Here is a 13,016-nt window from a genome sequence, read left to right as displayed (position 1 = left end):
TCTAACCAAAATGTATCATTGTCAGTGTACTAAAGCATCTATCGCGTCTTACCCCTGAGCCTGTACCCGGTGGGAGTGTCCCACACCTTACCAAAATTCTGGGGACTGCCGCAGTACTCATGGCCATACTTGGGACAAACCTGAGGCAGTCCTCGTCATCCACAGCTATCTCCCTTTCCTAGGACAGCACGTAAACATAAGTCTGTCAGTATTAACACTGCAAGTATGCAAACCATAAAGCCCTAAAATAGTAACACTCCTTGTCCTATGGATAATCATTTGTATACATTCTTGCAGCACCGTTTTGTCTACTGGGGAGGCTTCTGTGTGCACTTTCACACCTCAACAGACTGCTTACTAGCCCTATCCTTACCTCCCCTGAACGAAACCCATCCTTCCAAGTCCTTCTGATCCCATGTCATATCCCGAACCATTAAAATCCCTGTTGTACTCTGTCCATCCCGTGGAGCCGTACATTCTTTGCTCATTGACAATAGTGTCCCTGTACTTCCGGAAGGCAGCCTCTCACTCTGGATATTTTCCATCATAATTGCTGCTAATAAAGAAAATGTTTTGTTCCAGTTTACTATGCTCTCCTCCGCCCTATTCCTTTATGCCGCTTCTTGTCCTATTTCTTGCTAAATATCTGAGGCCCTCCCCATGATATATAAATGTGTGGCATTCAAGACTTATGCCATCATGGCATGGGTAGTTGATCCCTAAATACTGGCTCCCCAATGCCCACAAAATGTTAAGGATCCCAACCTGCGACCTGTAGTTCAAACAAAGATCCCAACAACTATTGTTTGGCCCGTTGCCCCATCTTATCAGTTCTAATAATTAAACACCATTTGCGCCCTGCCCATTATTTGTCATGACAGGCATTAAAATCATGCAACCTGAAACAGCTACCTCGAAACAACAAGGTTGGGGGCTGGCGCAGCCAGTGCAGCGTGGTCTGCACAACCAGGTCTGGCTGGGCCATACAAATATCTTGTGCACCAATGAAAAAGTGGCCCACTGTTGCAAATGGATATTCCTGTGAACAAACTGTGATACATAATATGCAGGAATGTCATAAGCAGCTGTACCTGCTGCGGCATTAGCTGTAACCTCAACTTTTGGACAAATGTCGGAGGAACCTCTCTTATAGGCAACTGAGAGATTAGAAGCTTTGAACACTTACTGAGCAACAGAGCTAAATCGAGCGCTAAAGAAGCTGAAGGAGTGTCAGATGAAAAATCTCTCTTATAGATATTCAATAATTCTGCGGGACAACAAATCTTTATTTTTATACATTCATCCTGCAGGTATTCTATCATAACCTGTATCACTTTCCTCTGCATTTCTGGTGTATACTGACTATACGTATCATATACTTCTATGGGAGATATCGACATGTCTGAAATCCATCTAATTGCATCTTTTGTGCAAATTTGTGTTTCCTCACTCATCGATTTACAAAGAGGATGGAACCGTTTCTGTACAAAAATAGCGTTCAAACTATCACCATCAATTTCTTCATTCCGTAACCTTTCCAACTTCCTTCTATACTCAAAAACCCTCTTGACGTGCTCATATACTTTCTCCGCAGTATCTCTTGAATATGCTAAAACATTCAGATCCCTCAACCCTTGTGGGAGATCTACATCATTCAGTCTGTTCCACATTACAGATAAATTAATTCCTAATCCTTCGATAAAAACATTTTTCTCAGGAAAACTTTCTAGATTAGAGAGTGTGGCAAAAACATCAGATTGTTCACCCTTCTCCATGCACTGTCTAGCCCATGCAGTCAAATCACGCTTTCTCTCTTTAGACACTGGATTGCGAGTTACAATCTTCTATTCCACTCCCTTATCAACTACAAGCTGAACAGAACCACTTGGAAGAGAAGGAGTAGAAGACTCTTGTACAATCCGTAACAAAGGTACTATCACTGGTGCAGAAGACAAATCTACTAGACCCGTAACAGTAGGCAAAGGCGGAGGTACAAGTGGAGGAGCAACGATAGGAGGAGGAACAATAACCGGAGGAAGAGGAGCAATAGGAGGAACAATAGGAGGAGCAGGAACTACTACGGGAGGAGGAACGACAGCAGGAAGAGGCAAAGCAACAGGAATAGGAACATATGGAGGTGGCACAGTGGCACCAGGCCTTTGTTCATTTAGAAGCTTGTCAATTAATTCATCAGACACATGAAACTCTTTAGACGGATACATTTTCTGGATGCCAAGTTGAAAAGACCTATCCATATTTCTAACTGACTCTGACTGTTTACTTTGATCATACAATAACGCTTTCTCAGCGTTGGACATATGTCGGCTCGCATGTTTCTCTCTACTTTTAAGTTGCTTCATAGCTTCTTTTTTCCAATTTTGTAATATATCAAATGCTGCAGGTCTAGCTTTTTTCTTTAACAATATAGACTCTAAATATTCTATACGAGGAATCTCAAATCTACCTTTGGTTGGCCACTAAAGTTTGGAAGCATATCTAGTTTGTCTGTGCCAAATATCATTAAACACTACACTACCAATGCCATGCTTACAGTACATAGTACACGCCGGCAACCCCTCCTGTGGCGCCGGATGGCTAAATTCCAAAGATTGTCTGTCTCTGAGGAATAATGCCCCGAAACAGGCAGACAATTTCTCAGGCATATCAGATTCCTGGTGTTATCTGGTCAATAATTGTACTCGCGAGTACAATACGCCAAAATCAAATTATCAGGATACTTAAGAATCGGGTCACGACTCAGCTGATCAAAGAACTAAAGGAGGTCCGATCGGATTACAAAGGACATCTAAGGACCTTCGTGGTTGGTGATTTCGGTAAAACTGCCCACCTCGATATATGGACCCTCGTCAAGATGCCGTCTCGGACCGCGGGCTCACCGTCCAGGGATCGGGTGGCGCAGTACTGTTGAGGTATCACGTCTCATCCAAGAAGGGGCCCCCTTTCTCACCATCTGATCCCGGTCCGATAGCCGCGTCAACACTTCAACGAGATGACATCAATCTTGAGGGTCCCTATTCGGACGCCATCTGTAAAAGCAAGAAAATATCGAGGCTGAGTACCACAAAAGGAAACACACCAAACAAGGGCTAAAAAGATTCACAGATCTTTAGTACTGTGCAGTTACAAAGAAACACAGATCTGATAGAGATAGCTATCTGGCTCTCGACACCCTGCAATGTGTACCAGCCCGTCAGAGTGAGGAGGGAGAGTGCTGGACATCTAAACATTCACATTTTTATACATCTCCTACAATATTGTCCAGCCCCTCTACTGGTTAATAATCTGCAGTCTAGAGTTTGTGCCGAGTTCACATATAGCTCATACAATAATATGCACATGGATTACATAGGTTTGTGTTTCCAACAAGTTACAATGGCGAAGTGTATTCCTGGATTTAGCAGTGAGCCTTAGTACATATCCCTTCACAATGTAGTGCTTCCAGTGTCCACGCTCGACATTTACATAGTATTGTCCTCGATGCATATTCGTGGATGAGGCTTGTTAGTGCAGACAATCCTTAGACCACAAGTCATGCACGGGGCAAGGTTTTATTACCTAGTCTAAACAGTCAGCCCTCGGACAGTCTAACCATTAACAGAACTCAAAGGCCGGGAAGGCTTGTTTGCAAGTTAGAAACACAGTCCACCATTTTAGAACAGAGAATCACATACGAACAGAAATCAAAATGGCGGATGATTCTAAAATGGCGGCGAAGTCGATCAAAAAATCGGAACTTTGCAACGCGGTTTTCTTCGCAAAGCGACTAGGCTTAGGCCAATATAAATCAGAAGGAGGCACGATATGATTTGCCATTTAACAACAGTTTGCATGGGACGTTAGTGGTTGCTGGCAACCTGCAAGAATTTGGAGCACTTTCACCTCAGCACAAAAGCCGTTAAAACTATCCGTTCTTCAGATACTATTGTAGTCTATCGTAGCCCCCCTAGCACTCCCAATCGTTGTCTTGCAACCTCTGTATAGCCGCATTATAAATACCCAATAAATGACGTCATTACCTAAGTAATTAACTACCTGTCTGTGCCTCGCCCGTTAATTGGCATTGCTGCCATAAAATTCCACCCCCAAAAACAACAGCTTCAACAAATAACAGGGGTGATGGGGGCATGCAGCCATCCGCTGAGGTATCGTACCAGCACTGTAAACCTGGCCCCTCAGCAAAACCTAACATTGCTAACTTGCTTTTGATTTTGGTGGCCCATTGTGTGCAGTGACCCCCAAGCCAAGAGCAGTTTGTCGTGTATATCCAGAGAATGCACTCTCATCTCCCAACCTGCAAGAGAAGGGATACTCCATCACACGAGATGACCAGAAAAGGTTGGCCCAGGTATGCTTCTTCTAACACAACTTTTGTGGTAAATCACTACATCGGGTGTTGTCTTCCCGCAAAAAGTGGTGCGCATGCATGTTTCTTCCAGACACCTCCAAATTCATAATAACAAGACTGGCTACACTCATGCCATGCACAATATTTGTTGTGTCTTGAAATCAACAAGGTTTGCGGTGCAGACGGTGCAGCGTGATACTGCCCAACCTGACTGGGGCAAAAGATTGCATCGGGCACCAAAGAAAAATTGGCCCTGCAGTTGCAAATTGGCTATGCATTCCATGAAATGCGTTCCTTATTGGTGTTAACTTGCGTGCAGCAACATGCAACAGACTCACCTGCTGCCACTGGTATTGCCCTTGCAACATGATACTGCCCAATCTGAGCTGACCAGGCCGAACGGTTGTCTCGGGCACCAATGAAAAAGTGACCCACAGTTGCCAATGGCCATGCTTTAACTAATGCCCACACCGTACAGCGTTCCCTCATTAAGGAAATGGTGTGCTTTTAAAAAAACACACACACCCGCACCTGTGGGGGATGTAGAGGACGTAACCCAGTGCGCAGGCCAACACCTCAATGGAAGCCCCTCCAAGTGAACTCGTGCCACCATCCTGCCAATAACTCGTTGGAGAAATCACAAGAGTCTGCTGTAAGTACCGGGGGATTGGTGTCCTGTGCAAGATGCTTCAATGAGTCTTGCAGTGAGGATCAGCATTCAGTCCTTCAGATGGGGGGTAATATTCTGATTGAGGGACACTTTTAACAGTTCTGCAGTGAGGGGCGGGGAGCCGATTTATGAATTTGCCAGGGGGTGCCCAAATTTAGAAAGTGACATCATCAGCGGTTATATGACCGCATTTGCATGTAGTCGCCAACTTGGTGCAAGGGGGCGGGGGGTGCGCTGAACAGGGGAAACATTGGCTAGCATGTACTGCATATACTAAAGTCAAGTAAGGAAGAGGTTTAAACCATCCAGTTGCATTCCAGTAGGCCAACACTGCCCCTACTCCACCCCTCTATAATCATCCAGGTTGTAGTAGCCCCCAAAATGCAGAGAAATACAACGAGGATGGGAGAACGAAATGCCATCCCATTCTGTGAGTGTGTCAAACCTCAGAGCAAAGACTGTGCATGTGCCTCCTACCTTGGAGCACAATCTCACTAATTTGGTGCAAATCTCGCAAGTGGGTGCATGGGAATCCCATGCGTGTGTGTGGACTGCAGACCCTAGATCACATCCTCACTTCTTCAGTGTGAAACTCTGACAAGGCTCTTTGGGCAAGCATTCAGGATGGGTCTCACACTATTAAACAGTGTGATATATTTAGTGGGCACCTCACTCCTTGGAGCATAGTATACCAGTTGCTGGTAATCTCACAACTGAACGTACAGTTTCACTCTTGGTCATCTCAGTTACCCCATGTATATTAATGGAGACAGTCTCCCATCTGGGAAGACAATTATATTTCTGTTAAAACACTCTGAATTCTATCTCCAGTTTTCTCGATCAATAGATCCATACCATATTCATTCATTGTGTTTGCAGGGGGATAACTTGTGTCTGAGAGAGCTCATTCGTTCATTCAGGAGAGAAAAAGGGGCAACAATCCCATGTATGTGGGATCAGGCTCATTTTGCCCCATGGCCCCTCACTCCAGAATGAGTTAGCAGGTTTTAAGATCCTGCGGATTCTGCTATCCCACAGGCTCGAGCCTTCTATCCCTTGCCCCATCACGGCTTCCAACATTCTGAGTGGCAGCTTATGTACAGCAGGAAGCTTAGACTTGCCTGTTGCCAATTGAATGTAGCCAGATCTACTATTTAGACACTTGGAGAGTGCCATGAACCCACATTGGTGGTGAAGAAGCACTCAACATACAGAACACAATGGTATCGTGTTGCTGTCCTGCTGAGAAATGACAGTTCGGTCTGTTTAAATGTAAAGCAGAGTGGCTGAGAAGTACACACACTGTTCCATTAAAAATAAGCAGCTGTGGTGGGTGGAAGTGCTCCTTCGGTGGCATCAAGCGTATGAAATTCCCTGCTGGTTGGTGTTGGTCATTTCCTATTGAAGTATAGCAGCCCTATTGATAAGTGCCATTAAAAGTGAAGCTGTCCAGTAGGCTGGATCAGTGCTGCCCCATAAAAGGTGTAGAAGCCTCTGTGAGAAGTGGCAGTACTATCCTAACAGTGATAAGTGTAGTATTTTCACATCAACTATGCTTAAGCACTTCGGGTTATTGAATAGTGCTGCTACATTCTGAGTAATTCCATCCCTTTAAATATATTAACTCTTGTATAACCACAACAGTGTTGTGTTATTCTGATGATGATTTCAGACTTGCTCAATAATTCTTGTTTTCTATCATTAAATGTACTTCAGATCTTCAGAGTCTCGGAAGGATAGCTCAGAGGTAACATGCTCACCAGGGAAGCAAGACGACATGGAGCAACACAGGTTCAATCCCTCGGTCCGCGCAACACAGGTTCGATCCCTCGGTCCGCGCTTAGAAACCTCTGGGTATTACGTGCATTATAAATAACCAATAAAAATAAATAAATCTGCTGAGAAGTGCTGGGGCCTTGTCAATAAGAGTGTAGCAGCTCAACTGAGAAGTGCTGATGTTGTCCCATCAAAAGTATAGCTGCCCCACTAAGATGAACTAGCTTTGCCTCAACAAAAGCATAGCAGCCCCACTAAGATGAACTAGCATTGCGTCAACAAAAGCATAGTATTACAGTTATAGAAGCCCTGTTGACAAGAGGGGTGCACAGAGGTACAAATACATCCAACCTAAAGAGATTTTTAGAAATTGAGGGACAGACTTGCTTTGCATCTGTTCCTCCATTTCAAAAAATCGTGTACAAATACACCCAACCCAAAAAGATTTTTAGAAATTGAGGGACAGACTTGCTTTGCATCTGTGCCTCAATTTCTAAAAATCGTTTTGGGTTGAGTGTACCTCTACATCTGTGCACCCCGCTTGCCAAGAGGGGTGCAGAGATGTACAAATACACCCAACCCAAAAAGATTTTTGGAAATTGAGGGACAGACTTGCTTTGCATCTGTGCCTCCATTTCTAAAAATCGTTTTGGGTTGGGTGTACCTCTACATCTGTGCACCCCTCTTAGAAAGAGGGGTGCACAGATGTACAAATACACCCAAACCAAAAAGATTTTTGGAAATTGAGGGACTGACTTGCTTTGCATCTGTGCCTCCATTTCTAAAAATCGTTTTGGGTTGGGTTTACTTCTACATCTGTGCCCCCCTCTTTCCAAGAGGGGTGCACAGATGTACAAATACACCCAACACAAAACGATTTTTAGAAATTGAGGGACAGATGCAAAACAAGAGCCTCTTGCTTTGCATCCATCCCTTAATTTTTAAACATCGTTTTTACCCGGCTTTCACCCGGGCTGCCAGAGATAGACACAGTATGGATGGAACATAGGGCCATCCATACTGCGTCTCTTCTCTCCGGCCCGGGGGTGCTCAGCCCCAACTTCTTTCTGCCGGGGGTTGACGGGCACCGGAGCACCCGTACACTGGGCAGCCCTGGTGAGGCGGGTTACCCTACAGCACAGGTCAGCAACCATCGTTGTGCAGATGTTTGGTTACCACAATCCCAGTATACCCCCAGTATACTGTTTGCACAATTCCCCTCTATTTTAAGATCAAAGGCTCACAAAATGTCCTAACCAATCCCTCCTGTCAATAGGTTTTAGAGTTTGCCCCCTAGGATGATGTCATAGATAACTCATATTGGGGTATAACCCCTCTGTGGAATCAAGTTTGTGTGTGAGTGTGCAACCATCAGTCCGATGTCTGCCATTTTGCTCTGCTTCAATATATTGTGAATAAACCAGTACTTTGAGTCTGTCTGGTTATTTGGTCTGAGAACTTTATTGGTAATCCCATCTAGCACAAGAGACGCTTCAAGGCGCTAGAGCACAGTGTGGACTATTGAGCTTACCGCCTTTTATTTACAGCAACTGCCTGGATGGTGCGAGCAGAGGGCGCTTATTGCGAGGTCCGAGGTCTGGAGCTGACTGTCTAGGCAGCTGAGAGCGGGCCTTCCGTCCTTAAGCATTGATGCGGTTTTCTGCTATCACTTTCTGCATATGTTTGGTTGTACAAACCCCATATAAGAAGCCTGACCTCCCTGTGTTCCTTTCACAGTTACTGCAGGGCTTGTCCTCTTTGGAGCCCTGTCACACTCTGCAGCGGCCTCCCAGGGACTCTCCGAACCTCCCCTGTATCAGTCCGACTTCAGTGCTTTTGCCAGTTCTGCTCCTGTCATAGTGACCACCTAAAATGGCCTCTCTGAGTCTCTCCCGTTTCCTGCTGGTTATCTCCAGGCTCTTTGGTTATCGTCAGTGTCACACTGATTGCAGAGTCTGTGTCCTACTGGTCTCACCCCCGTCCCACAGGCTGCAGAGCCAAGCCCTTCTCGGCATCTCCTCTGCCACAGTGTATGTGTGCAGCCTGACCTGTCTGGCATGGCCATTGCCAGACTAACTAAAGATCCAATCTGCCGTGGCCCTTCTCCATCATGGAATCCGCAGAATCCGTCTTTTTAGGGTTCAACCCGTCACACTCCCTAGAGAGACTTAGTGGTCTGCTCCCCTCCCCCTATCCCCCAAACCCTTTATACTGGATGCAGAGCCTAGTCTCTTTGCTTCCCTCTGCTTCACGATGACAGGAGAGTCGGGTAGCTCTGCTTTTCCCCTGCAATGCTGTCTGACTGTGGCCCCTCTGTATTTATGCTCTGTTAGGCTGACTGCAAAGCCTTGACTCTCACGGTCTCCTCAGTGGCTCACTAACTGTGAGGCCAGACCTCTCTGGGTCTCTTCCTCGGCTATAGAGCGCCTGCCATCTCTAGGGAGGTTGTGGTTTCACACTGGCTACACAACCGGCCCTCTCTGGGTATCCCCTAATCATGCTGTCTGGAGCCCTGGCTCTCTTTTTTTCACAATGGCTACAGAACCTGGTCTCTCTGTTTGGCCTCAGTGTCACACTGTCTGCAGAACTTTTCTCGGTCTCTTCCCTGTCACACACAGTGGAGAGTTTTGCTGTCTGTGCTCTCCCGGCATCACATCTGATTATCTTCAATATCACACTGGCTAAAGAGCGCCCTCTCTGGTTAGCTTCAATATCTCATTGGCTACAGATCCTGACCTCTCTGATTGTCTTCAATATCACACTGGATACATAGCAGGACCTCTCTTTTTCTGCACACATTGGCTACAGGGTCTCCCAGGGTCTTTCGGTAAGGACAATTTCAATGCAGTTAAGAAAAAAGGGCGGGAATTCCAAACAATAGTATTTATAGGCAATACTATAAAAGTAAAAAATAAAAATCGCTAATGCATCTGGGCTGAAATTGGAGTGAATTAATTGAAACATCCTCATTCATTTTCTAATGAAAGAGAGCCTTTGTTATAGTAAAAAGTCAATGGGAGCATTTGTTGTGAGGAAAGTCAATAGCAGACTAATAAAATCCATGAAGCATTAAATCACACTAAATAATCTTTAAAGTACCTGTATGGATTTTTTTTTAGCACTATTGGGATAAATGGTCCTGTAGTGCTCTGATTGCATGCAGCTGGCCTACAGCTTCGGACGGAAATGAGTTCTTTCTGGAAGTGATATCACTCTAGGTGAAAGTAGGCGCCTCTGGAATCCCAAAGCTCCGTACGTGCCCGCTGGATCCATACCAGCCATTATTCTGGTCAGTTCTACACACGCTTGAGTCTCCAGAGGTTAGTTTTCTCCAACTATGCTCAGTGATGGCTTCTGCCAGGAAGTTGAGTGCTGTCCATAAAGAGGCAGGCTCGGACTCGCCTATAGGGCAATAGGGCAATGTCAGAACCAAAAAACGCAAAATGTTTCAACCCGCATAAATCGAGGCGGATTGTCAGATGGAACAGAGACATTCAGCAGGTTTCAACATGGTGAATGGCTTCGTTCCATCCGACAGTCCGCCTCGGTTTACGCAGGTTGGAAAAGGAGACACCAGCATGCTAGATGACCTATTTGTGGCTAACACTGATGCCCTGATAGATGACATGTGTCTCTCTCAACGACAAGAGAGCGATCATTTCCCCTGTATTGCTCGGCTCTCAATTCAAATTCAACCTTCGTCCCTGATAACAACTGGGGTAATGACTATTAATTATCCATCTAATCGTATATCTTGGAATGACCCCCATTGGGTAAAGCTGCCTCCATGTCAAGAGATCTCCTCACTAGATATCTTGTTGTGCATGGCCTCGATTCAAGCTCTCTTGATGCCGAGACTGCAATGTTATCCGTTACACAATTTGAGTCTTGCCTGGAAAGCATTAAGAAGTGCTCTTTTGTTAAACCTCCTCCCACACATTGGGCTGTGATTGGCCTAAATAAAAAAACATTCAAATGGTTATGATAAAGAGATCAGAGACCGGAAATAAACATTATGAAGCAAACTGTGTAACTTTGCCAAAGAGGCATATTGCCCCGTTGAATACAGCATAAAAGTAAAGGATGGCAAACATAATTATGTTAAACGGCTTAGAGGGCACAGATATCAGGCAGACTGTTCTCGGTGGAAGGCACTGGTGTTGGCCTCCACTCGTAAGAATGTTGTCGAATTCTAGCGAATAATCAATGGGACTAAAAGACTAGAGACATGAATACAGTTTCAGAAACTGCTTGGGCCCACCATATTCAACAGATCCTTGGAGGCTCCAACTCGGAAGAGACCTGTTCCAAGTTGAATGGAAGCATTGGACTAGTGTGGAGAACCTACGTGGGGTGATCACAGCTAGTAAATCTTCCAATGCCCCCAGGCCGGATGGTATCTGCAGTTCGCTCATACGGTCTGATCCTGTCATCTGGTCACATGCACTTTCAACGTTGTTCCACTATATAGAGGTGACTCAGAACTTTCCCTTCTTGGGTCGCAAAAGTATCTTGGTTTCAGTCTGGAGTCATGAAGACCCACATAAGTACCGGCTCTTGGCCATGCTAGATGCTGCGGCAAAACCTTTTGCCCGAGTACTACTCAAGGATCTGGAAATGTGGGTAATTGAACACAACATCATACCACTCAACAAGACTGGATTTAGGAAGGGCTATGCACACTACTGTTAATTCCCTGGCACTTACCACCACAATACAGCAGGCATGGGAGATGAGGAACATCCCTGTATACGCAGCATTTGTGGACTTCAGTGGCACATTTCATATCGTAGATCGTGTTTGCCTATGGAACAAGCTGCAATCATGGGGCATTCCATCTGGTCTCCTTAAGATGATAATCATGTTACACGACCACACAAGCGTTAAAGTTAGGCTACATCAGCACAGCCGAACATCTCGCTGGAAAACGACTCAGGGGGGCTTGAAACCGGGATGTATTCTGGCAACAATACTTTATAATCGGTTTCACTAGACCTGGGAGAGGTGCTAAAAGACACATCGACCACTCCCCCCAAGCTTGATTGTACAGTTCCCCAGTGGTTAGGTTACGCGGATGACCTCGTCACTCTAGACCTCACCGCTGGTGGCCTGCAAACCTCGTTGAACAACTTGAAAAAGTAGGCTGACCTTAATTCACTGGTCATCAATACTAGCAAAACAAAGATCATGTTTTTTAACCCCCCAGTGAAAAAACAAAAAGGCTATGTTGTCTCGGGAGAATAGCTCAGGGGTAAGTCTCGGGAGGATAGCTCAGGGATAACGTGTTCGCCTTGGAAACAAGATGACATGGAGCACCACAGGTTTGATCCCTGGGTCCGCGCTTAGAAACCTCTGGGTATTAAGCGCGTTATAAATAACCTATCATCTTGGAACCTGGAGGGGACACCTATAGAGAAGGTTCACACGTATAAATACTTGGACATTCACTTAGATTCTAGGCTTAAAGGTGTTGAGAACTTGGACCAGGTGAGAGCAATTACTTCCATTACCGTGGGACGCATTGCCGCATTAGCAAAGAAAGGGGGAGGCTTCTCTCTTGCCACGCTCCTCCAACTTTATCTGGCCAAGATCAGCACCATCGTTATTCATGGGGCTGTGATATGGGCACTGGGAAATTTGGAGGAGGTGGGCAAATTAGAATGTAAAATATTAAAAAGGTTGCTAAGACTTCCCTCCTATACCTCTATTGAATTAGTAACTTGGAATTCAACATCATCCCCATCATGTATAATATCCAATTGAACTGCATAACTGCATCTTGGACATTGGCTAAGGCTCCCACTTCCACCTTGAAGGGTCTGAAATTTGAGGTGATCCAAACTCCATCTTCAATGATGCATGGCAGCCACACTGCAAATATTGCTGCAATCAGCAATAGGTGGATGCACATGGCTCCACGTTGCCTCCTAGGTGCCACTCTTACCTCCCACAAAGCTCATATGAAATATATATTGGCTGATTCTGGTCAAGAGCAAGCCATTGTCAATCTGGCCCCACATCAATATGCGTTGGAATATTTACGTTATATACAGGAGAGAGGAAAGGTTCCAACATATGTTAAACACTAAGGGGCCGATTCATGGAACAAACGTGCACCGAAAATCTTGGCGCAAGCAGACGCAAGCATGAAAAAACAGGCACACACGCACGCGTGCGATTCATGGAAGTCCCTGCGCGTTTTTT

The sequence above is a fragment of the Ambystoma mexicanum genome, chromosome 1p (assembly GCF_040938575.1).
Source record: "Ambystoma mexicanum isolate Mex_15411 chromosome 1p, UKY_AmexF1_1, whole genome shotgun sequence".
Classification (NCBI taxonomy): domain Eukaryota; kingdom Metazoa; phylum Chordata; class Amphibia; order Caudata; family Ambystomatidae; genus Ambystoma; species Ambystoma mexicanum.
Note: the sequence above shows the minus strand (reverse complement) of the source record.